Source organism: Heterodontus francisci, chromosome 9 (genome assembly GCF_036365525.1).
Source record: "Heterodontus francisci isolate sHetFra1 chromosome 9, sHetFra1.hap1, whole genome shotgun sequence".
NCBI classification, from domain to species: domain Eukaryota; kingdom Metazoa; phylum Chordata; class Chondrichthyes; order Heterodontiformes; family Heterodontidae; genus Heterodontus; species Heterodontus francisci.
This window is the reverse complement of record NC_090379.1, coordinates 90,433,498-90,459,123: the sequence shown is the minus strand read 5'-3', so window position 1 is coordinate 90,459,123 and position 25,626 is coordinate 90,433,498. Positions and strand designations below refer to the sequence as shown.

General features: G+C 43.5%; 1 protein-coding gene across 8 annotated transcripts in view; it reads left to right on the top strand.

Annotated features, from left to right (window-relative positions):
* Positions 1 to 993: 993 nt before the first annotated feature.
* Positions 994 to 25,626, top strand: part of LOC137373900 (alpha-(1,6)-fucosyltransferase) — a 904,043-nt gene continuing 879,410 nt past the window's right edge. For 6 of the 8 annotated variants that reach the window (XM_068039463.1, XM_068039461.1, XM_068039460.1 and 3 more), the window contains exon 1: positions 994 to 1,440. The gene's annotated coding sequence lies outside the window, so the exon portion shown is untranslated. Of the gene's footprint in view, positions 1,441 to 11,930; positions 12,044 to 14,780; positions 14,809 to 25,626 lie in introns of those variants that run through there. The other 2 variants (XM_068039454.1, XM_068039457.1) reach the window with 2 other exon arrangements.

Here is a 25,626-nt window from a genome sequence, read left to right as displayed (position 1 = left end):
CGTCCATGTCTCCGTTATAAAGACGTCTGCAAACGCGACATGAAATCGTGTGACATTGATCACAAGTCGTGGGAGTCAGTTGCCAGCATTCGCCAGAGCTGGCGGGCAGCCATAAAGACAGGGCTAAATTGTGGCGAGTCGAAGAGACTTAGTAGTTGGCAGGAAAAAAGACAGAGGCGCAAGGGGAGAGCCAACTGTGCAACAGCCCCAACAAACAAATTTCTCTGCAGCACCTGTGGAAGAGCCTGTCACTCCAGAATTGGCCTTTATAGCCACTCCAGGCGCTGCTTCACAAACCACTGACCACCTCCAGGCGCGTATCCATTGTCTCTCGAGATAAGGAGGCCCAAAAGAGAAAAGATATGGGAGTTTATAGGAAATTGATAGGACTACTTTGCTTCCTATAATTGTATATTCTGATATTGTAATACGACAAATTGTGCATCACTCTGAAAATATATTACTATTAATTAGTGGAAGAGAACCACAACAGATTAATAGGAGGAGTTTCTTCCTTTTAACTGTTTCATGATGGGTTTAAAGTAAATTATTAATGTATTCGTACCATTGCATTATCAATATATATTTAGTCCATACAGGTATTTGCAAGAGATTAACGCAGCACAAGATTCTTTATAAAGTCCTTCTTGTCGTGCTGCAACATGTAAATTAATAATATATTCATTAGAGGCATAATCAATGTGGATCATTTACTGCAGCCTAATGGGGTACTTGAATGGATTTAAATATGCTTCACGATGTGCTTCAGCAGTAATTATTAATATATTCATGATCAAAATCAATGCAAGTGCAACGAAATAGCATGTTTCAGTTTCCCTGTAAAAGCGTCTCATAGACAGCTTTTCACGGGGGTAAATTAATAATACTCTTTTATGAGAGTTGCACAATCGATGTAACATGTTTATGGCACATTAAACATTAATAGCAATAACTAATGAGCAGAAAGGACGGGATTTAGGGCAGATAGGAGTGCAAACGCTCAGCCGGCTGCTCCACATGTGATTCCTGCTGTGCAGCGGTGTTGTAATGGAGGGGAAGACATGCGCATAGTTTGTCTGTGGTTGGGAGATGGGCTGAGCTGAGCTCCTTGAGCAGACTCTGCTCACTCGCTCACACACACACACATATAGAGTCAGGCAGGCTGGTGGTGGCTGCTGTTGGATCACCTCCTCCCCCAGCTCTACCCTCGGCGCCTGCTTCTCTCCCGTTACACGGAAGGTTCCTGGAGCTGATCTGTGATTCTCATATAAACAGACCCCTTGGAGTTCCTGTTTCCGCCAAATACTCCCTGACGCGATCAAACACCAGTGGATCCACCATCTAATGTGTATATATCTAGAAAACATCCTTCAATCAAACAAAAGAAGCAACCTAAAGCAAAGCGGACTGGAGCGGAGCCTCCTTGACCCGGAGTGGCAGGTCTGTACCCGGTCTGTGTGTCTCTTCTGTTCGACTTCTTTATTCCGTTGGAGCCGGAGCCGGAGCGGCGCCTCCAGCCCAGCCGGAGCTCCTTTACTCGGCCTGCAGCTGCTGCTGTTCCTGCTTTCTGGAAGTAGCGGTCGGCAGCTTTAGACATCATCATCATTTCCCCACCATCTGCTTTACCGTTAACTCGGGGCCCTGGCTTCTCATTACTGGAATAATGTGATATGAGGAAGGGAAAGGGAATCCATGTGATCGAACTTAACTGTGGGCAGTTCAGTGTGCTGGGCTTTGAAGGATTTGCTACTATAAGAAGGCCGTTTTTGGATTTTTTTTTTTAGAATGAAGTGCGGGCGGGGGGATATCAGCAATATGTCAGATTATACATTATAGGCAGCGGGTGTAAACATAAAGGGAGAAGAATTCACGGATATTTAAGTATTTAAAAGTCGGTAGGTTTCTTAGGAAGAGGGAGCTTATTTTTTTGTGAAACACTTTTTAAAAAAAAAAGTTCCAGTGAAATTTCTGAATAGTTTTTGATTAACGTGTTTACGGTTTATACAAGTCAGATTGAGATCACTGCTAAGTTTGGATGGGTGTATTTGGTTTAGTCACTGTGTGATGTGTGAGAGACGGCTGAGCGTTTGAAATTGACGATTATTTGTGAACTCACGGCGTTAACATTGATCCATAGAGCAAATAAGAGGGAAGGTCGGGGGGACACTCAACCCCCCCCTTGTATCTGTGCAAAGGAGTAATAATTGATCAGGGTATGGAAAATAGCCTCTTTTTGACTTGAAATACAAGGTTTAAAGACATTTACTGCGTTTTGGATGAAACATAAAGAAACATTGCTTTCAGCAGGAAATAACAATTCGTGCGAGAATTTGGAGATACATTTAGATCATGATCGTACAAGTAAATATGCAATTCGGTTCTCAGAGCCTCAGGGGTCAGAGAGGGTGATTGTTAGGAATATTCTTTTTGTTAATTGAGGAGCTGAACGGGAGGATAGCGGCATCAGGAGAAGAAGGAACCCTTTATGTGCCCACGGCGACCAGTGAGTGTCGAAGTTTAATGGATGGCACAAAGCTGGCATTGAACTCCATTGAAAAGACCACAAATCAATGAGACCAATTGGAGAAGGTGTATGAAAAGCTTGGAGGAAGAGGTGAGCTGAGGTGGTGGGGATTGGGTTAAAGTAAGGAAAGGCAGCAATAAAAACAAGTGGGGTGGTGGGGGGTGGTGGTGAGGAGGCAGTATAAATAGGTTGTATACACTGGACAACACTGGGTATTACTTAGGAATAGGTGAGAACAATATAAATACACTATAAATGTACAATGTAATAATGGGATACAACAATCAACCCCCAATGTAAGTTAGAATGGATAGGAGGTAACAGAATCAGAATTAGTGACTGTGGTGCAGGATTGCCTTCTGATCCAGTGTTTAATGGATTCCCATTGGAGGTAGTGCATCTAATGCACAGACTTGATTCTTACCAGTCACCAGGATAACATCCATAATACCGAAGCTGTGGAACCTTTTCGCTATGCATATGTACGTGCAATTTGTGTAGTAAACTTCAAAAAGACTGAATGAACTCATGAAGAATATTGCTGAAACAGCACCGTAGAATGAGCCTAAGGGGCAGACGTCAGAGTTGAATTAAATGCTGCATGTGTACATTATACACATATAATGTGCTTGATTTGAGCCAGGAAAGTGCACACAGAAAAATGATGAAGGATAATTTTAACAGGTATTAGGAACAACTTTATTACTTAAAGAATCTTAAAGCACAGGAGGAGGTAATTCAGCTCATCGTGACTGTGCTGGCTCCTTGAAAGGACTATCCAATTATTTGCTTTCCCCTGCTTTTCCCTGGAGCCCTACAAATTTTTTCTTTACATGTATTTATCCAACTCTCTTTTGAAAGTTACTATTGAAACTGCTTCCATCACGCTTTCAGGTAGTGCAGTGCATTGCATTCCAGAGGATGTATGATGACAGCAGTCTACTGATTATGGAAGTAGCAGTAAAAGTATTAGGGACATTCAAAGGGGGTCAAGAGTCAGGGTTGAGTGGCCTTTCCAGTGTACTTGCTGCTTTCCCAGAATTGTGTATGTAACTGATTGCTGTTCTTTTACTGTGTTGCAAAGGTGACACGTTCACCTGAATGCCACATTGTAAATGCATGAAATGAAACCTCAAATTGTTATTTGTTGGTCAGAGTAAAGTTTATTTTGATTTTAATGGGGATATCATATGAGATATTACATGTGATTTGTCTGATCTTTTGTAAAGCTGAAATCTGTGATGGAAATCTATGTGATACCGCCTTCTCATTAAGCAAATCAATGTCTTGATAGATCACGGGATTAAAGTAAAATGTGACATGGCTTCAGGCTGTGAGACTGTTTAAAATCAATAGTTTTTGAAAATAAAATCTTACTTTCGAAGTACTGGATAGCACTATGGTTATAACCAGTGAGAGCTAACGTGTTATTTTGATTATGTATATTCAACTAGCTGGCACTGAGGAGAGCAATTGCATGGCTCCTAACCTATTCGGAAGGGTTTTTTTGCCAATGGGCTTTGGCAAGGGTGGGGTAGGGAAGGGGGGTTGGAAATTTGGCTGCAAGTATGAAGATGTTAGAATTTACAGATCACAATTGAATATTGCTGCCAAATGAGAATGATTTACTTCAGATTTAACGTTATTTAGCTGCTTGCTGCAGATATAAAGACGGTCAGCTGAGTGGTCTGCTGAGGGAGCTGGTATAAAGGAAAAACACATTGGTATTTACTTTTTTTTTTATTTCAGTGGATTTTAAACTGTGTAACAGCCTGTTCAATTAGGGCATGTTTTTACCATGGGTTGCCTTCAGCAGTTACTGCCTAAGCGTAGTTATTGCTAGGAGTAACAGCTTAGCACTTAGTGACAGGCAGTAGATATCGGGCAGGCACTGAATATTAGCTGCTGCTGGTACTAACAGGCAGAATCACAGGTATAGGAAAAGATCTCTGTATTACATCTTGTTCTTGTTTCCTATTTGGCAGTTACCTAGCTACAAGTGTCAAATTCTTGTGTGTGTGTCTGCAGGTTTTGTCCGAGACTGCTGGCCAAGCAGTTATTTTAGAATATCTAATTCTGTACCCTGTTAAGCAGTACAGTGAGTGCACAGGTTTATCGGAGAAGTACCAGCCCATTTATTCCATCACCTGTCCTCAAGGCTTTGCTTTATGCATGGCATCTGTAAATTTCAATCAATTTCAGTTTTTCAAAAGGCTGGAAAGCATTTAGTGCTCTGGTTATCCTACCTACCAGTTTCTGTGGCATGACGCTTGATAGATTTGAATACAAAAGCTTGTGTATTAAGCACACCTCTCATTCAAAAATGCAACTAAGTGAAGGTAAAAAGAAATGAAAGTTGCTATTGATTGCGGAGCCTTCCAGTTATTTCTGATGTGGATGTTCAAAATTATTTGGTTGTTTAGTGGTGTGGGAGAGGCACCAGCTGCTGTTGCAATGGTAGTGGTGATGCTCTATTGATCAGCCATGTTTGAGAGATGACTGAAGATCCAGGGGGGAGTCAAGGGCATGCCAACAATTACATGGATTTATACAGTGCCTTTGAAATTGCAGCTCATCTGAGACTGGATGTTGGTTAAGTAGTCTGATTGCACAGAGGTAGTGGGAGGGTAGAAGAGAGGTTATTGAAATATAGAGCTGAAAATTGTCAACGTGGATGTGGAAGCTGGCTCCAAGTCTTTGTGTGATGTCGCCAAAGGGCAGCATGTTGGTGAGAAAGATAAAGGGGTGAAGGATAGATCTTTGTAGGGGGGAGGGGGGGGGGTAGGGTGGGAAGAGAAGCCGTTGCTGGAGATGCTTTGGCTTATGATCGGATAGATTATAGTGGATCCAAGTGAGGGCAGTCAAACTGAACTGGGCATTGGCGGAAGATGATGTGGCGAGCTGTGCTAAAGCCTGTAGAGAGGTCATGGAGAAAGTGGAGGGAAAATGTACCACAGTCACAGATATAGAGGATGTCATTTGTAATGCTGATTAGGAAAACTTCAGTACTGTGACAAGGAAGCTTGATGGGAGAGATTCAAATATGGAAGAGGTGATAGACGGAGCCAAGGGAATGGCAGGAACATTAAAATAAAGATTATCAAAGCAGACTACAGACAGAAAGGAACAGGACAACGAATCAGACTTAATGTCTTTATGACTGAAGGGGGAAAGCAACCTTCTGAGGTTTGTCATAAAAAACCCAAGAAAAAGGTTTATAAAACACTTTGTAATGAAAACATGACACTTTTAAGAGAATTGGGAAATGCTAAGATTTTACAAAAGGTAAAATCTGGGTTGTGCCTTACTGTGGCTTTTAGCTCACTGGGATAATCAAAATAAGTTTGAGTTTTTGTTTTCATGCCATTCACACACTTGTTTATAGAGTTAAATTGCAATATGACTGAACTGCATCAGAATCAACATTCATTATTTACAGCACTGACTACAGAACGTACATCCAATATATTTTCTGTGATTGCTACCTATGGAATTTCCCTTCTTGAGGGTAAAAACAACTGTTTTAAATGATGAGTTAGCAATGTTTTCCAGCCATTCTTTGGAATATTCAGACACCGGAGTTTTCATGAGTTACAGTTATGTTTTAATGGCATTTTTTGTTGCAAGAAACTCTGGGTGAAGCCATTGAGCATTAAAATTATAGTGGAGAACTTCAGATTCAGAGGTTAAAGTGAGATAATTGCTTGTCAATTAATTCCCACCCTGGAAGGAAGACTACCACAGGAAAGATTTTATTTTCATTTATCACTTTATTTCTCATTAGTGTAATATAAAAATGTCATCTTTTGCCAAGTTCACAACTGAAAGGAGAAGTGCGGAGTAGAAGATAGGTAGAGTTCTAGGTTGAACACATACTAGGGTTCTAATTTTTTTACATTTATGATGAATTGTTTGAAAAGCTTAATCACTAAAGCCTGCGCATCATAACAGAAGCCAGTGGAAAAAACTGACTTGCACTTTAAAATCGACTTCCATTGACTGGTCTGTGTTGCAGAAAATTCCAGATGGCCGATTCCAAATTTGGACTATTGTCAAAAAGTAGTTCAGGGACACCTCTACAAATAGATCATGCAATAGAAATGTATTTATTGCGCTTATTGGGACACTTCAAAATAAGGGTCCAGTATTTAGTCAAAATTTTTTTTTAACTTACTGTGTGCCTGATGGGACCATAGTCACCTTCATTGTTAATGCGACATTTCACTGCTTCACCTTTGATGCCCAGTACAGTCCCCTCCCATCTCCAAACTGCTCCACTGATGACCATCAAAACTCAATTTTCAGTAGACAACCTTAAAAAAGGCAACAAAAACAACAACTTGTCTTTATAAAGTACCTTTAACATAATAAAACGTCTCGAGGCATTCCATATGATATCAAGCAAGATTTGACACCGAGCCACTTAAGGAGATATTATGGCAGATGGCGAACAGCTAGGTCAAAGAGCTGGATTTTAAGAAGTGCCTTAATGAAAGAAAGAGAGGCAGAGAGGTTTGGGGAGGGAATTCCAGAGCTTGGGGCCTTGGCAGGTGAAGGCATAGCCACCAATGGTAGAGCAATTTTTAAAAAAAATCAGGGATGGACAAGAGGCCAGAGTTAGAAGAACACAGAGATCTAGGAGGGGTTGTGGGCTGGAGGAGATTGGAGATAGGAAAGGGTGAGGCCATGGAGGGATTTGAAAACTAGGATGAGAATTTTAAAACTGGTGCGTGGTTTAACTGGGAACAAGTGTAGGTCAGTGAGCACAGGGATGATAGGGAAACGGGACTTAGTGCAAGTAAGGACACAGGCAGCAGAATTTTGGATGACCTCAAGCTTGCTGAGGGTAGTATGTGGGAGGTCATCCAGGAGTGCATTGGAATAGTCAAGTGCAAAGGTAACAAAGGCATGGATAATGGTTTCAGTAGCAGATGAGCTGAGGGTGGGGCGGAGTTGGGCAATGTTATGGATGTGGAAATAGGGGGTCTTAATGATGATGCAAGACAATGACATTGGGAGCTCTGAAATTTTTGAAAATAACCATTTAACTTTTTATTAAAGTTGTTTTCAAAAATAGTTTTCTTTTTGTGTGGTACTCAAAATTAAGGGCTTTTGCTGAATTGTCACTTAAAGGCATGACTATTATTTTATATGAAGATGATGGAACCCAAGGTGTCTGAAGGGGAACATCTGTTGCTGTTGTATTTGTATTGTATTTGTTGAGTGACTGTTAGGCTAAAGATTAATAACAAAATGATTTTGAGACTACACATACTGGAGGTCAGATAGTACTGCAGCCTATAGACCATGAGCTTGGTGCCAGGTTTGAGGTCTTTGTCGTCAAACACTCTTTCCTTCAGACGACCGAAGGCTATGCTGGCACACTGGAGGCGATGCTGAGTTTCATCGTCGATGTCTGCTGTTGCTGAGAGGAGGCTCCCAAGGTATGAGAAGCGATCCACATTGTTCAGTGGTTGGGGGGGGGGGGGGCAGTGTTGGCAGTAGCAGGTTGGCAGAGGACCTTAGTCTTCCGAATGTTTAGCTTCAGGCCCATTCTTTCATACGTCTCCGTGAATACATCAGCGAGGGTTTGAAGCTCGGCCTCTGGGTGTTCGCATAGTGCAGCTCGATGACAGAGGTTGGAGTGGCCTTGGTTCTGGACTGAAGGCGACGTAGGTTAAACAGTTTCCCGCTCATGCTGTAGAATAGATCTACTCCCGCAGGGAGCTCCAAGGAGATGAGGTGGAGTGTTGTGTCAGGGAAGACAGAAAAGAGCGTTGGTGCAATGACAGCCTTGCTTGACCTCACTTTGCACTCTGATTGGGTCAGTGGCAGATCCGTTGGCAAGGATTACAGCTTGCATGTCGTTGTACAGTAGGCGGAGGATGGTGATGAATTTCTCCGGGCAGCCAAATTTGCGGAGGATGTTCCATAATCCCCCTCGGTTGATAGAGTCGAAGGCCTTTGTGAGGTCCAGGAAGGCCATGTTGCTGCTGCTCCCTACATTTTTCTTGGCGCTGTCTTGCTGTGAAGATCATGTCCACTGTGCCTCTTGATGGACCGAGATAGGAAAGGGTGAGGCCATGGAGGGATTTGAAAACTAGGATGAGAATTTTAAAACTGGTGCGTGGTTTAACTGGGAACAAGTGTAGGTCAGTGAGCACAGGGATGATAGGGAAACGGGACTTAGTGCAAGTAAGGACACAGGCAGCAGAATTTTGGATGACCTCAAGCTTGCTGAGGGTAGTATGTGGGAGGTCATCCAGGGGTGCATTGGAATAGTCAAGTGCAAAGGTAACAAAGGCATGGAAAATGGTTTCAGTAGCAGATGAGCTGAGGGTGAGGCGGAGTTGGGCAATGTTATGGATGTGGAAATAGGGGGTCTTAATGATGATGCTGTGATTCTGTGATTGTGATTCTGGTCGGAGCTTTACAGTCACGGGGAGGAGGCGGTTGAGAAGGACTCTTGCGATGACCTTCCCTGTAGCAGACAGCAGGGATACCCCTCTGTAGTTACCACAGTCAGTCTTGTCACCTTTTTTGAAGATGGTCACAATTACAGCTTCTCAGAGATCCCCTGGCATGCTCTCCTCCTTCCAGATGAGGGAGATGAGACCATGTAATTGTATCAAGAGTGCCTCCCCACTATATTTTAGAATTTCGGTGGGAATTCCATCTACACCGTCGACCTTGTTTTTTAGCTGTTTGGTGGCCTTTTCAATCTCCTGTCAGGCTGAGGTAGTGGTGGGTAGCATCCTGTGGAATGTGGTCGAGGGCACTCGCATCAAGGACTGAGTCGGGATTGTGAAGATCTTCGAAGTGCTCCTTCCAAAGAGCACTGACTGCCTCTCTGTCCTTAATCAATGCCACTCCATTCTTAGCTCTCAGTGGGGTAGGTCCTTGGGTACTTGGGCCGTAAATGGTCTTGACTGCGCTGAAGAATCCACACGTGCTGTGGCTGTTGGCGAGTTGCTGTACTTGCTATGCTCTTTCAGCCCACCAGCTGTTCTTTAGGTCACGGGTTTTTTGTTAAACCTTGGCCTTCAATTGTCTGTATACCTGCTTTTTTTCCCCTTGAATTTTGGTGATGCTTCCAGGTCAGGAACACCTTGCGCTTGTGATTTAGCAGCTCCTAGATCTCCTGGTTGTTCTTGGCAAACCAGTCTTGATGTTTCCTGGTTGAGAAACCAAGTGTATCTTCGCAAGTGCTGATTATGGTAGCTTTGAGGACAGACCAGGCATTGTGAAAATTCTGTAGTTCCTATTCGTTGAGCGTCGCCAAGTTGCTTGTAAGATGCTGCCTGAGTAGGTCTTTCTTCCCAGAGTCCTTGATACCATCGACATGGATTTTCCTGCGGCAGTGCTTCTGCTGCCGCTGCTATTTTTGGACTGGGTTTATGGAGATAGTACCTCTGATTAGGCAATGGTCAGTCCAGCAGTCATTGGCTCCTATTATGGCATGGGTAATGTAAACATCCTTACGGTCCTTCACTCGGACGATAATAGTCAAGCAAATGCCAATGCCTAGAGTGAGGGTGCTGCCGTGAGGTCTTATATTTGTGTCTCTGATGCAATAGGGTGTTGGTTATGATCAGGCCATGTTCAAGGCATTTCGTCAGAAGAAGGACTCCATTGGTGTTAGCCCTTCCAACACCTTCCTTGCCATTCACACCTTTCCAAAGGTTTATGTCCCTCCCAACTCTGGTGTTGAGGTCGCTGAGGAAGATCAGCTTGTCTTCCTTGGGAACACGGGACAGCAAGTGATCAAGACAGGAGTAAAATTCCCCTTAGGCCTCATCTGTTGCTTCTAGGGTTGGGGCTTATCTGCTGATGACTGTGGTGTATTGTTTCTGGGTTAGGGTGAGCCAGAGGGTCATGAGATGATTGTTTAATCCAAAAGGGGGCTCGCTGAGGCAGTCGGCTAGTTCAATTTTTATGGCGAAGCCAACCCTGTGGAGTCAGCGCTCTTCTTCTGGTTTACCTTTCCAGAAGAAGATGTATCCACCACCTTGTTCCTTGAGCTGTCCTTCTCCTGCCTGCTGTGTCTCACTTAGGGCAGTGATATCAATGTTGTAGCGGCTGAGTTCTCAGGCTATGATAGAAGTGCGACGTTCAGGTCTATCGCTGCTGGGGTTATCCATAAGGTCCTGAAGTTCATTTTGAGGGGGTAGAAGATGCCTGTGCTTGGGTTCCTTGAACGTGGGGTGGCCGTTGCACACGGACTACCGCAAGGTCTTTGTCCACTGGCAGGGATGCCCGAGACAATTGGAGAACAGGCTCCACTACACAGACAGGGACTAATACATACACGTGTCCAGCTGTCTAGCCCGGATGCAGGCCGTGTGCACCTGCATCAGGATGTTCTTGAAGGGGTAGCTGAAAGCCTGCTCATAATTGGCTTCTAGGTGACTGTCAATGTTGTGCCTGATGAACTGCTGGGAGGTAAAAGGTGTGATTCACCTTTCAGTGTTGCCCTCTGCTTCAGTGGGAAACGAGTCTGCTTCCACTTGTCATCTTTTTCCTCCTTTTTGTTTCTCCCCACCCACTACAACCTCTTTAAATCAGTAGTTCTGAGATCATTGTATTCTGAGTAAGTGTACTGAATTTCAAATTATTTTTTTTTCTGTCCTACAAATATTTATAATGGTTAGTGCTCTAATGTAACTGAAGAATGAGCAGAACTGAACCAGGATGGAAAAATGTTATTTATTTTTTTTCAAGTTATTTTGCAACACTGTTGCTTTGGAGTTGAATTTGCAATTAGTAGATTTTGATGGGCAGCTTTCCCATGGTTGGCAATGTAGTGATTCAAAGCAGACAGCTGTCCTGTGGATTGACTGGCTAGGGGCATGATTGAGGCCTACCAGGTAATTTAAACTCGGCGCAAGAACTTTCTCACGCAAACATTCTCTGACTCTGTAATGAGCAATTCTTTGATTGCATTACTGTCCTGTAATTAACCACTGCTCACCTTCTGTACATTCCCATTCCTCCTTTATTTGAGAACTGAGATCTAATCTTCTGTGGAAAAGAAGCTCTTGAAAAGTTGAATGTGCTGACAAGTTTTGTGCCAAATCCAATTGTTTTTTATACAATCAGATGGTTTAATTAAACATGACATAAAAATGTTTTATTTTAAAGCTGAATTAATAGTCAAGGGCTAATATGTTTAATTGAACATTCCATTGTGCGGATCTAAATAATTCATGTCTGAAATTTGTCATTACTTTATTCATTTGTATTCGAAATATTAGTTTTCAGATCTCAATTAGTTTGCTGTGTAGTCGTATGCAATTTGCATTTCAACGATCTCCCTAATTATTAAGCTGGAGTTAATACCATGATGAGAAGTGGCAAATTCCCTTTAACTTTTCTTTAGTAACACTGCTTTTTGTTCTTCTCTGAGGCATTTGCAAAACTATTTGGAACAGTAGAAGCTGGAGAGGACTTGGATTAAAATCCAGCAGGCCTGGATGGAAAACTCTGTTGGCTGTCAATGTCCTGTGTAACATATTCCTGGTGAGTCAGAAAGACGATCCCATATGAATTGGCAAAAACTGCCAGTCTAGTCTGCCAGTTGCACTCGAGGGTCATATGGATAGGCTTGTGTGGGAAATATTCATATGATATTGGCACAAAAGCAATGAGGGTGCAAGAGAACAGGCCATCCTAGACTGGGTATTGTGTAATGAGAGAGGAATAATTGACGAGACCCCTTGGGGATGAGCGACCATAATATGATAGAATTCTTCATCAAGATGGAGAGTGACGTCATTGATTCTGAGACAAGGGTCCTGAATCTTAGTAAAGGAAACTACGAAGGTGTGAGGCGCGAGTTGGCCATGATGGATTGGGAAACGGTACTTAAAGGGATGACAGTGGATAGGCAATGGCAAACATTTAAAGAGCGCATGAATGAACTGCAACAATTGTTTGTCCCTGTCTGGCACAAAAGTAAAACGGGAAAGGTAGCCATGGGAAATTCGAGATAGCATTGGATCCAAGGAAGAGGCATATAAATTTGCCAGGAAAAACAACAGACCTGAGGGTTGGGAGCAGTTTAGAATTCAGCAAAAGAGGACCAAGGGATTGATTAAGAAAGGGAAAATAGAGTACAAGAGCAAGCTTGCGGGGAACATAAAAACTGACTCAAAAAGTTTCTATAGGTATATATAGAGAAGATTGATGAGGACAACTGTAGGTCCCTTACAGTCAGAAACAGGGGAATTTGTTATGGGGAATAAAGAAATGGCTGACCAACTAAATGCATACTTTGGTTCTGCCTTCACAAAGGAGGACACAAATATCATACCAGAAATGTTGGGGAACACAGGGCTTAGTGAGAGAGAGGAACAGAAAGAAATCAGTATTAGTAGAGAAATGGTGTTGGGAAAATTGATGGGATTGAAGGCCGATAAATCCCCAGGGCCTGATGGTATGCATCCCAGAGTAGTTAAGGAAGTGGCCCTAGAAATAGTGGATGCATTAGTGGTCATCTTCCAAGATTCTATAGACTCTGGAACGGTTCCTACAAATTGGAGGGTAGCTAATGTAACCCCACTATTTAAAAAGGGAGGTAGAGAGAAAGCAGGGAATTATAGTAGTAGTGGGGAAAATTCTAGAGTCCATTATCAAAGATTTTATAGCAGAGCACTTAGAGAACAGTGGTAGAATCGGACAGAGTTAACATGGATTTACGAGAGGGAAATCATGCTTGACAAATCTACTAGAATTCTTCGAGGATGTAACTAGTAGAGTTGATGAGCGGGAGCCAGTGGATGTGGTTTATTTGGACTTTCAGAAGGCTTTCGACAAAGTCCCACATAAAAGATTTGCGTGTAAAATTAAAGTGCATGGGATCGGGGGTAGTTTATTGTGTTGGATAGGAAATTGGTAGGCAGACAGGGAACAAAGAGTAGGGATAAATGAGTCTTTTTCCGAATGGCAGGCAGTGACTAATGGGGTACCGCAGGGATCGGTGCTTGGACCCCAGCTATTCACAATATACATTAATGATTTAGATGAGGGAATTCAATGTAATATCTCCAAATTTGCAGATGACACAAAACTGGGTGGGAGGGTGAGCTGTGAGGAGGATGCAGAGAGGCTTCAGGGTGATTTGGACAAGTTGAGTGAGTGGGCTAATGCAGTATAATGTGGATAAATGTGAGGTTATCCACTTTGGTAGCAAAAACAGGAAGGCAGATTATTATCTGAATGGCTATAAACTGAGAGAGGGGAATATGCAGCAAGACCTGGATGTTCTTGTACACCAGTCGCTGAAGGTAAACATGCAGGTACAACAGGTGGTAAAAAAGGCAAATGGTATGTTGGCCTTCATAGCGAGAGGATTCGAGTACAGGAGCAGGGATGTCTTGCTGCAATTATACAGGGCCTTGGTGAGGCCACACCTGGAATATTGTCTGCAATTTTGCTCTCCTTATCTGAGGAAGGATGTTCTTGCTGTACAGGGAGTGCAGCAAAGGTTTACCAGACTGATTCCTGGGATGGTGGGACTGACGTATGCGAGAGATTGAGTCGGTTAGGATTATATTCGCTGGAATTCGGAAGAGTGAGGGGGGGAACTCTCATAGAAACCTATAAAATTCTAACAGGACTTGACAGGGTAGATGCAGGAAGGATGTTCCCGATGGTGGGGGAGTCCAGAACCAAGGGTCATAGTTTAAGGATATGGGGTAAACCTTACAGGACTGAGATGAGGAGAAATTTCTTCACCCAGAGAGTGGTGAGCCTGTGGAATTTGCCACCACAGAAAGTAGTTGAGGCCAAAACATTGTATGTTTTCAAGAAGGAGTTAGATATAGCTCTTGGGTCTAACGGGATCAAAGGGTATGGGGAGAAAGCCGGAACAGGCTACTGAGATGGATGATCAGCCATGATCATAATGAATGGTGGAGCAGGCTTGAAGGGCCGAATGGCCTATTCCTGCTGCTATTTTCTATGTTTCTATGCTTTGCCAAGAGGGGACGTACATATTTGGGCATAGCAGAGGGAGCTGCACAGTGTATCTAATCATTGATCAGGTAGTGTTTTTGGCATTGTCTCATTAAAATGGTAACATTAACATTCTTCACCTTGAACAGAATAAGAAATGATTAAAAGTTCAAAGTGTTTCTATCAGTCAGTATCCATTTCCGTCGTCAACGGGATATGTTACCATTCAGAAAACCTTGTGCTCCAGTCTGAGATTAAAGCAAGTAGCTGTGGATACAGAATGAGGGAAAGTACTACTTCATTGCAGGGCAGAAAACGTTACTACAGCTGTAAGTAGGTTAATCATCCTTGCAAGTTAATGTGATCCATATTAATTGCTTACCATGGAAAGTCTGGCTGCTATGAATTAAAGGTAGACCGGTAATGTAGGCAAATATCCATAAAATCTTAGAGCACAGAAAGAGGTCATTTGGCCCATTGTGCCTGTGCTGGCTTTCCGATCTTGCCACTCCCTTGCTCTTTCACCCTAGTCATTTTTTAAATAGAGATACTTTTTTTTTTAAATTACGTATCCGGTATCACCCTCAGTGACGGAGCATTGGCACTTCCATGAGTGTGGAAAGCTCCTCATTCAGGGTTGTGCTGAGGAGGTTATTCTCAGATTTTAAAAAAACAGAAGCTGCTGTTGCTCTCTAACTTTTATTTACTCTTTGTAAGGTTTGTTGACATGCAACTTTGAGCAGTAACAGCTTTGGTCCTGCAGAAACATTAACAACAGTCTAATCTGAGTGTTCTTGCTCTTGCCAGCATTTTCTGGGTGGGTGTCACTGTGATAAGATATTTGTGTTGACTCTCAATCATTCTGGGTGTTAACAGTAAGTAACCATCTCACCCAGTAGGGTTATACAAACAATCCACTTTTACCTTGATTGGGGCTCGGTGCTTGGGTCAGGTGAGACAGACCTTAGCGACACTGTTCTCTTGTGTTAGTGAAATGAAGTGCAGGAAACCATCATGTGGACTGGCTGCTGCAGTGGAAATCCAAACATGTGCTAGTATTTTCAGTGCAGCGGATGGGCCTGCCTGGAAATTTGACATTGAGCTCAGTGTCAGATTGTTTGTGCCATGTCGTAAGCTTGGCACCCCTGACAGGAGTGCTCTCAGAATCAACAGCACATCAGAAAAAAAACTGGATCTCTCTTGCTGTTGGTAAGTCTATTTTTCAAAGTGCCATCAGCTGTACAGCACCCATGTACTATGGCACTGCTGTGCTGTTTAAAAAATGGCAAACAAAAATGCCAGGCAATCATACTGGATAGATCTCCCTACTGGAAAGAGGTCACATCCTAATGACAAACTGACAAACTTTCGCACATTAGGGCTGTTTTGAAGTCCAAATGTTGCTAAACATTTAGCAGTGTAACAACAAGCCACTTTAAAATACAACCCTCCCTTAGCCCAAAAAACTCAGTATAGGAGTTGGTTTGATTGTGCGCGATGTGGCTTAAAAATCAATCTGCACATATGCACTGTATAACTAGGATGCTGACTGCAAATTGTCAGAAAGCCTGTTTACGTCACCCATATACTAACCAGATGACTATGTCTTTTGTGAGTTATGTGTTCTCCTTCATCCCGGTCCAAATTGACTTCCTGCAGAACGGTGGCACTGACTGTTAAAGCAGCAGCACTCGGTGCTGTGGAGTGGGAGAGGCTTGAGTTTGGTGGCTGCTGCTTCTGATTTGAGCAAAAGGTGACCAAATGGATGCTGTGGTGTTCCCCTACTGGAAGGTCAAGAGTCACACCGGGCTGCTACAACTATTTGCATTTATATAATTCCTTTAACATAGTAAAATGTCCCAAGGCTCTTCACATGGGCAGGAAAGCAGGGGAGTTACCCTGACATCCTGGCCAATATTTATCCCTCAGTCGACATCAGAAAAACAGCAGTTCTGATGAAAGGCCACAGTCCTGAAACATTAACTCTGTTTCTGTCCATAGATGCTGCCAGACCTGCTGAGTATTTCCAATACTTTCTGTTTTTATTAGCTAGTCGTTATCTCATTGCTGTTTGTGGGAGCTTGCTGTGAGCAAATTGGCAGCTGTGTTTCCTATATTAGAACAGTGACTACACTACAAAAAGTACTTAATTATCTGCAAAATGCTTTGGGATGTCCTGTGGTTATGAAAAATGATGTATAAATGCAAGTCTTTCTTGCTATCAGACAAAATTTGACACTAATCCACAATGAGGTATTAGTACAGGTGACCAAAAGCTTGGTCAGGGGGGTAGGTTTTAAGGAATGACTTAAAGGATGAGAGAGAGGTGGAGAGGTTTCGGGAGGGAATTCCAGAGCTTGGGGCCTAGGCAGCTGAAGGCGTGGCTTTCAGTGGTGAAGTCATTAAAATCAGGGATGCGCGAGAACGCAACCTTGACACTTGTGGGCAATAGGTGACATGTTTGCAGGGGTTGGGAGGAGTCTGGGTCCGGAATATTTATCTGTCTCCTGATAGCAAAGGTGGAAAGACCAGACAGAGCAACTGGCGATGAGGATTAACTTGCAGTGGAGAGCTGTTGGAACACAAAAGCTGTGTATGTTAGCAGCAGATGAGCGTCAGAGCTATCACTGTCTGCAGAATGAAGTGTGACCTGTTTGATTTATATGAGTGAGAGGGATAACATGGTGGGCAACTTCCCTCCATGGAATGGAGGGTGTGGGAAGAAGTTTGTGCCTGAAATTTCTCTTAAGCGGGCAAACATGCGAGGCCTGGAAGCATAAGCCACTCTGAGTCACTTGTGTGCCTCTTCCAAACAGGATCTGAAGCAACACTGGGGATGACCTTGGACAGGTTGTTTACTCTCCTCGGCCAATGAGTGGGGACGACAGGGCGGAGGAAAGTGAGCACCAAAAGCAGAGAAGAAACAGTAAAAGGATACTGGAATTGAGCATGAAACAAACTGAGGTTAAATAGCTGATAAAACCATCGCAAAATAATTTGTGTATATCAGTAAAAAAGAAAGACTTGCATTTTAGCACTTTGTACAGAGAGCACCTTTCATGACTTCCGGACGTCCTAAAGTGCTTTTATAACCAATAAAGTACTTTTCCAGTGTATGTTTAGGCAATGTGGCAGTCAGTTTGCACATAGTAAGGTTCCACAAACACTTGTTTGTCTGTGTCTGTCTCCGGTCAGCAATTGTAATAAATTGTTCAGCACCTGAAATATTTCACTTGGTAGGCAGAAACAACAGTTAAATATTTACTATGTTTATGAACAGATGAACATATCAATTAGGAGCAGGAGTAGGCCACTCGGCCCTTCGAGCCTGCTCCGCCATTCAATAAGTTCATGGCTGATCTGATTACTCCACATTTCCACCTCCCCCCAATAACCTTCCATTCCCTTGCTTATCAAAAATCTATCTACCTCTGCCTTAAAAATATTCAAAGACTCTGCTTCCACCGCCTTTTGAGGAAGAGAATTCCAAGGACTCACGACCGTCTGAGAGAAAAATTTCTTCTCATCTCTGTCTTGAACTAGGGATCACCCATTTAAGATTCTCCCAAAAGGGTAAACATCTTTTCCACATCCACCCTGTCAAGACCCCTCGGGATCTTATATGTTTCAATCAAGTCGCCTCTTACTCTTCTAAATTCCAGCGGATACAAGCCTGGCCTGTCCAATCTTTCCTCCAAAGACAGCCCGCCCATTCCAGGTATTAGTCTAGTAAACCTTCTCTGTACTGCTTCCAATGCATTTATGTCCTTCCTTAAATAAGGAGGCCAGTACTGGACACAGTACTCCAGATGTGGTCTCACCAATGCCCTGTATAGCTGAAGCATAACCTCCCTACTTTTGTATTCAATTCTCCTTGCGATAAACCATAACATCCTATTAGCTTTCCTAATTATGTGCGGTACCTGCATACTAACCTTTGGTGATTCATGCACTAGGACACCCAGATCTCTCTACATTTCAGAACTCTGCAATCTCTCACCATTTAGATTATATGCTTCTTTTTTATTCTTCCTGCAAAAGTGGACAATTTCACACTTTCGCACATTATACTCCATTTGTCAGGTCTTTGCCCACTCACTTAACTTATCTATATCCCTTTGTAGCCCCCTTATGTCCTCCTCACAAGTTACTTTCCGAGCTATCGTTGTGTCATCAGCAAATTTAGCAACCATACCTTCGGTCCCTTCATCTAAGTCATTTATATAAATTGTAAAAAATTTGAGGCCCCAGCACAGATCCCTACGGCACACCACTCGTTACATCTTGCCAACGAGAAAATGACCCATTTATGCCTACTCACTGTTTCCTGTTAGCTAGCCAATCTGCTATCCATGCCAAAATGTTACCCCCTACACCATGAGCTTTTATTTTCTGCAATAACCTTTGATGTGGCACCTTTCCAAATGCCTTCTGTAAATCTAAGTACAATACATCCACCGGTTCCCCTTCATCCACAGCACATGTAACTCCCTCAAAGAACTCCAATAAATTGATTAAACATAATTTCCCTTTCACAAAACCATGTTGACTCTGCCTGATTATCTTGAATTTTTCTAAATGCTCTGCTATAACGTCTTTAATAGCTTCTAACATTTTCGCTAAGACAGATGTTACGCTAACTGGCCTTTGTTTCCTGATCTCTGTCTCCCTCCCTTTTTGAATAAAGGAGTTACATTTGCTATTTTCCAGCCTAACTGAACCTTCCCCGAATCGAGGGAATTTTGGAAAATTAAAACTAATGCATCAATTATCTCACTAGCCACATCTTTTAACACCCTAGGATTAAGTCCATCAGGGCCAGGGGACTCGTCAGCCCACAGCTCCATCAATTTGTTCAGTACCACGTCCCTGGTGATTGTAATTTTCCTGAGTTCCTCCCTCCCTTCCATTTCCTGATTTACAACTAATACTGGGATGTTACTTGTATCCTCAATTGTGAAGACTGGTGCAAAATATCTGTTCAATTTATCTGCCATCTCCTTATTATCCATTACTAATTCCCAGACTCACTTTCTATAGGACCAATGCTCACTTTGTTCACTCTTTTTTTTCTTTTTTAAATATCTAAAGAAACTCTTACTGTCTGTCTTTATATTTCTAGCTAGCTTTCTCTCATACTTTAATTTTACCTTCCTTATCAATCTTTTCGCCATTCTTTGCTGTTTTTTATATTCTGTCCAATCTTCTGACCTGCCTCCCATCTTTGTGCAATTATATGCTTTTTCTTTAAGTTTGATACTATCTTTAACTGTTTTAGTCAACCACGGACGGCGGGTTCCACCCTTGGAATTTTTCTTTGTCGTTGAAATGTATCGATTCTGTGTATTCTGAAATATCCCCTTAAATATCTGCCACTGCATCTCTATTGGCCTATCCCTTAACCTGATTTTCCAGCTCACTTTAGCTAGCTCTGCTTTCATGCCCTTGTAATTGCCCATACTTAGGTTTTTTTAGATTAGAGATACAGCACTGAAACAGGCCCTTCGGCCCACCGAGTCTGTGCCGAACATCAACCACCCATTTATACTAATCCTACACTAATCCCATATTCCTACCAAACATCCCTACCTGTCCCTATATTTCCCTACCACCTACCTATACTAGTGACAATTTATAATGGCCAATTTACCTATCAACCTGCAAGTCTTTTGGCTTGTGGGAGGAAACCGGAGCACCCGGAGAAAACCCACGCAGACACAGGGAGAACTTGCAAACTCCACACAGGCAGTACCCGGAATCGAACCCGGGTCCCTGGAGCTGTGAGGCTGCGGTGCTAACCACTGCGCCACTGTGCGCCACAAGTAGTTTGAAATACTAGTCTTGGACCCACTCTTCTCTCCCTCAAACTGAATGTAAAATTCAAACATATTATGATTGCTGCTACCTAGGGGCGCCTTAACTATGAGATCATTAATTAATCCACAAGGGTGGTGCTGTTGTTGTATGGCGTACCGACCTCTACCTTGCAGAAGCTCAACGCCAACTCACAGACACCTCTTCCTACCTCCCTCTGGACCATGACCCCACCACCGAACATCAAGCCACCGTCCAAAGGACTGTCACTGACCTCATCTCCTCTGGAGATCTTCCCTCTACGGCTTCCAGCCTCATAGTCCCACAACCCCGGACAGCCCGCTTCTACCTCCTTCCCAAAATCCACAAACGGGACTGTCCTGGCAGACCCATTGTGTCAGCCTGCTCCTGCCCCACTGAACTTATTTCTTCCTATCTAGACTCTATCTTTTCTCCGCTGGTCCAGTCTCTTCCCACCTACATCCGTGACTCTTCTGACGCCCTACGTCATTTTGACAATTTCCAGTTTCCTGGTCCCAACCGCCTCCTCTTCACTATGGACGTCCAATCGCTCTACACCTCCATCCCCCACCAGGATGGTTTGAGGGCTCTCCGCTTCTTCCTGGAACAGAGGCCCAACCAGTCACCATCCACCACCACCCTCCTCCGCCTGGCTGAACTTGTTCTCACATTGACCAACTTCTCCTTCAACTCCACGCACTTCCTTCAAGTAAAAGGTGTCGCTATGGGTACCCGCATGGGTCCTAGTTATGCCTGTCTTTTTGTGGGATATGTTGAGCATTCTTTGTTCCAGTCCTACTCAGGCCCCCTCCCCCAACTCTTTTTCCGGTACATTGATGACTGTATCGGTGCCGTTTCCTGCTCCCGCACCGAACTAGAAAACTTTATCAACTTTGCTTCCAATTTCCACCCTTCTCTCACCTTTACATGGTCCATCTCTGACACTTCCCTTCCCTTCCTCGACTTCTCTGTCTCCATCTCTGGGGATAGGTTGTCTACTAATATCCATTATAAGCCCACCGACTCCCACAGCTACCTCGACTACACTTCTTCACACCCTACCTCCTGTAAGGACTCCATTCCATTCTCCCAGTTTCTCCGTCTCCAACGCATCTGCTCTGATGATGCTACCTTCCATGACGGTGCTTCTGATATGACCTTTTTCCTCAACCGAGGATTTCCCCCCACTGTGGTTGACAGGTCCCTCAACCGTGTCCGACCCATTCCCCGCACCTCTACCCTCACCCCTTCCCCTCCCTCCCAGAACCGTGACAGGGTTCCCCTTGTCCTCACTTTTCATCCCACCAGCCTCCATATCCAAAGGATCATCCTCCGCTATTTTCGCCACCTCCAGCGTGATGCCACTACCAGTCGCATCTTCCCCTCCCTTCCCCTGTCAGCATTCCGAAGGGATCGTTCCCTCCGTGACACCCTGGTCCACTCCTCCATTACCCCCACCACCTCGTCCCCGTCCCAGGGCACCTTCCCCTGCAATCGCAGGAGGTGTAATACCTGCCCATTTACCTCGTTTCTCCTCACTATCCCAGGCCCCAAACACTCCTTTCAGGTGAAGCAGCGACTTACTTGTACTTCTTTCAATGTAGTATACTGTATTCGCTGCTCACAGTGTGGTCTCCTCTACATTGGGGAGACCAAGCGCAGACTGGGTGACCGCTTTGCGGAACATCTCCGCTCAGTCCGCAAGCAGGACCCTGAGCTTCCGGTTGCTTGCCATTTCAACACTTCCCCCCCTGCTCTCATGCTCACATCTCTGTCCTGGGATTGCTGCAGTGTTCCAGTGAACATCAACGCAAGCTCGAGGAACAGCATCTCATCTACCGATTAGGCACACTACAGCCTGCCGGACTGAACATTGAGTTCAATAATTTCAGAGCATGACAGCCCCCCATTTTACTTTCATTTTTAGTTATTTTTTCTTCCTTTTTTTTACATTCTTTTTTACATTTTTTACAATCTTTTTTTGCATTTATTTCATTTCATCTTAGTTTGTTCAGTTTGCTTACCCACTGTTTTTCTTCAGGTTTGCACTTGCTGCTGTTCAATATTCAGTGTATTCACACCTAATCTGTACTAATGCTTTATCTTTCAACACACCATTAACATATTGTTTGCCTTTGCTCCGTGACCTTTTGGTCAGCTATGTGGCCTGGTCCAATCTACACCTTCTCCTTTGTTATCTCTTGCCCCACCCCCACCCCACCACCCCCACCTCACTTGCTTATAATCTGTGACTTTTCTAATATTTGTCAGTTCCGAAGAAGGGTCACTGACCCGAAACGTTAACTCTGCTTCTCTTTCCACAGATGCTGCCAGACCTGCTGAGTGATTCCAGCATTTCTTGTTTTTGTTTCAGATTTCCAGCATCCGCAGTATTTTGCTTTTAAATTAATCCTATCTCGTTGCACAATACCAGGTCTAGTATAGCCTGCTCTCTGGTTGGCTCCACAATGTATTATTCCAAGAAATTATCCTGAAAACATTCTATGTACTCCTCATCTCGGCTACCTCTGCCCATTTGATTTTTCCAGTCTATATGTAGGTTAAAATCCCCTATATTTATCGCTGTACCTTTCTGACAAGCTGCCATTATTTCTTCCTTTATACCCCGTCCTACAGTGTGGTTAATGTTAGGTGGCCTGTACACCACTCCCACAAGTGACTTCTTGCCTTTATAATTTCTCATCTCTACCCAAACTGCTTCTACATCCTGGTCTCCTGAACTTAGGTCATCCCTCTCTATTGCACGAATACCATCATTAATTAATCGAGCTACCCCTCCACCTTTTCCTAACTTTCTGTTCTTTCCATGTACCCTTCAATATTCAGGTCCCAATCTATGTCGTCCTGTAGCCATGTCTCTGTAATGGCTATCAGCTCGTACATATTTATTTCTATTTGCGCTCTCAGTTCATCTGTTTTGTTTCGAACGCTACGTGCATTCAGATACAGGGCCTTTAGTCTTTTTATTATTTTTTAACCTCTAGCCTTATCTGTTGATTTACTCTTAGATTTGTAGGCTCTGTCCCTTCCTGTCACAGTCTGTTTATCATTTCCTGTATTAATACCTTTCTCTCTTGCCTTGTCTCTACTCCTTGATTTATCATATCTTCCCAAATTTGATCCCTTGCCCCCACTATTCAGTTTAAAACCCTTTCTACTTCCCTAGTTATGCAGCTCACTAGAACATCAGCCCCAGCATGGTTCAGGTGTAGACTGTCCCAACAGTACAGCCACCACTTTCCCCAGTGCTGGTGCCAGTGCCCCATGAACCGGAACTCACTTCTACCACACCAGTCTTTGAGCCATGCATTAATTTCTCTAATCTTATTTGCCCTATGCCAGTTTGCATGTGGCTCAGGTAATAATCCAGACAACCTTTGAATTTCTGCTTAATTTGGCGCCTGGGTCCTCGTACTGACTACGCAGAACCTCTTTCCTTGTCCTGCCTATGTTGTTGTTACCTACATGGACCATGATGACTGGATCCTCCTCCTCCCACTGTAAGTTCCTTTCCAGCTCTGAGCAGATGTCCCGAACCCTGGCACCGGGCAGGCAACAAGCTGTCTGGATTCTCGCTCTTTGCTCAGAGAACAGTGTCAATCCCCCTAACTATACTGTCCCCTACTACCATTTCATTCCTTGTTTCTCCCTCCACTTGAGTGGCTTCCTGTACCATGGTCAGGTTGCTCATCCACCCTGCAGCCCCCAATCTCATCCAAACAAGCGAAAGAACCTCAAACCTGTTGGACAATCGCAAAGGCTGAGGCTCCTGCACTCCTGCCCTCTGGGTCCCCTTACCTGCCTCAGATGCACCTATACTTTCCTGTCCCTGACTACTGACCAAATTAGAAGACCCTATCCTAAAGGGTGTGATTGCCTCCTGGTACAAAATGTCCAGGTAACTTTCCCCCTCCCTGATATGTCGCAGTGTCTGCAGTTCGGCCTCCAGTTCAATGAGTCTGAGCAGAACCTCTTCGAGCCGCAAACACTTACTGTAGATGTGTTTGCCCTGGATCACACTGGCATCCAGGAGCTCCCACATGCTGCAGCTGTGATACATCACCTGTCTTGTCATCCTTAATGTGTTTCATTTAACTACTTAATTATTTTATTCAATTATTTATTTTATTTTCCTTTGTTTTTATATGTTTTATTCAGCTTACCTCTAGTTCCTTTTGCTGTTTTAAATTAGAATGGACCTTAATCACTTACCAGATACTCAGCAAACAGGTAGCTGCTTCCCAAACCAATCACCTACCTGCTTGCCTGTGATGTTTGATGCTATGTTTGATTTAAATTAAATTAAAATGTTTATAGAAGGGTTAGTGCCAATAGCTGACGACAGGCATCACCTGGTTAACTGCGGAAGGCGGATCACTAAAGTAAATGCACTTAATAAATGAGGTTATCATTTGTGTCAATCTGACAGGCAGCAGCGTGCGGTCAAAGTTCTTTGGGTGTTCTTGGCGCTTGCCTCTGTTCAACTAGAATCTGGAATATTGTGAATGAAGGGAGGTGCCCTGATTATTTGGACATGTATTTTTAAACTTTTTTATATTGTTTGACAGTAGCTTGTAACAATACAGTTTTACACAAAGAAATAGCTGGGGGTTTGCTTCTTGTGGCTGCCTGTCATTCAAGGTCATTAATCCTATCATTTTTTGAGCTCTTGGTTATTCTTAGTTGTGCCACTAAATGCAAAGTTCAGGCTGTAGATGATGGGTGCTCCATTTCTCATGAAAGTGGGAGGAGGGAAAGCATTTGTTTGAGCTGCTACAATTACACACCCTTTTCAAGTGGCCAAAGAATTGCACGCCAAAATTGAAATCATCCCTGCCCTGTGCAGTGGTGCTCCACTTGATTTAAAAAAAATCTGTATATGCCCCTTTCTGTATGCATTAGAGTTTTGGTGTACCATATTCTCCAATCCAGATATAAAAACTCTCAGACTTAACAAATACTGTCTGATCTTTTCACATCATTGCTGAAGCTTTGCTGGCAGACATCTTGTGTATGAAGACTGCTTCGGAAGGGCATGCGCTTATAAAATTTTACAAGCACAGGCGAAGGCCATGCGGCCCATCAGGCCTGTGCCAGCTTTATGAAAAAAACTACCAATTTTGTCCCACTACCCTGCTCTTTCCCCATAACCTGCTAAATTTTCCTTTTTAATTCGAGATCCAATTCCTTTTTTGAAAGTTACTACCGAATCTGCTGCCACCACCCTTTCAAACAGTACATTCCAGTTCATAACTGCTTGCTGAGTTTTTAAAAAAAAAATTATTCTCATC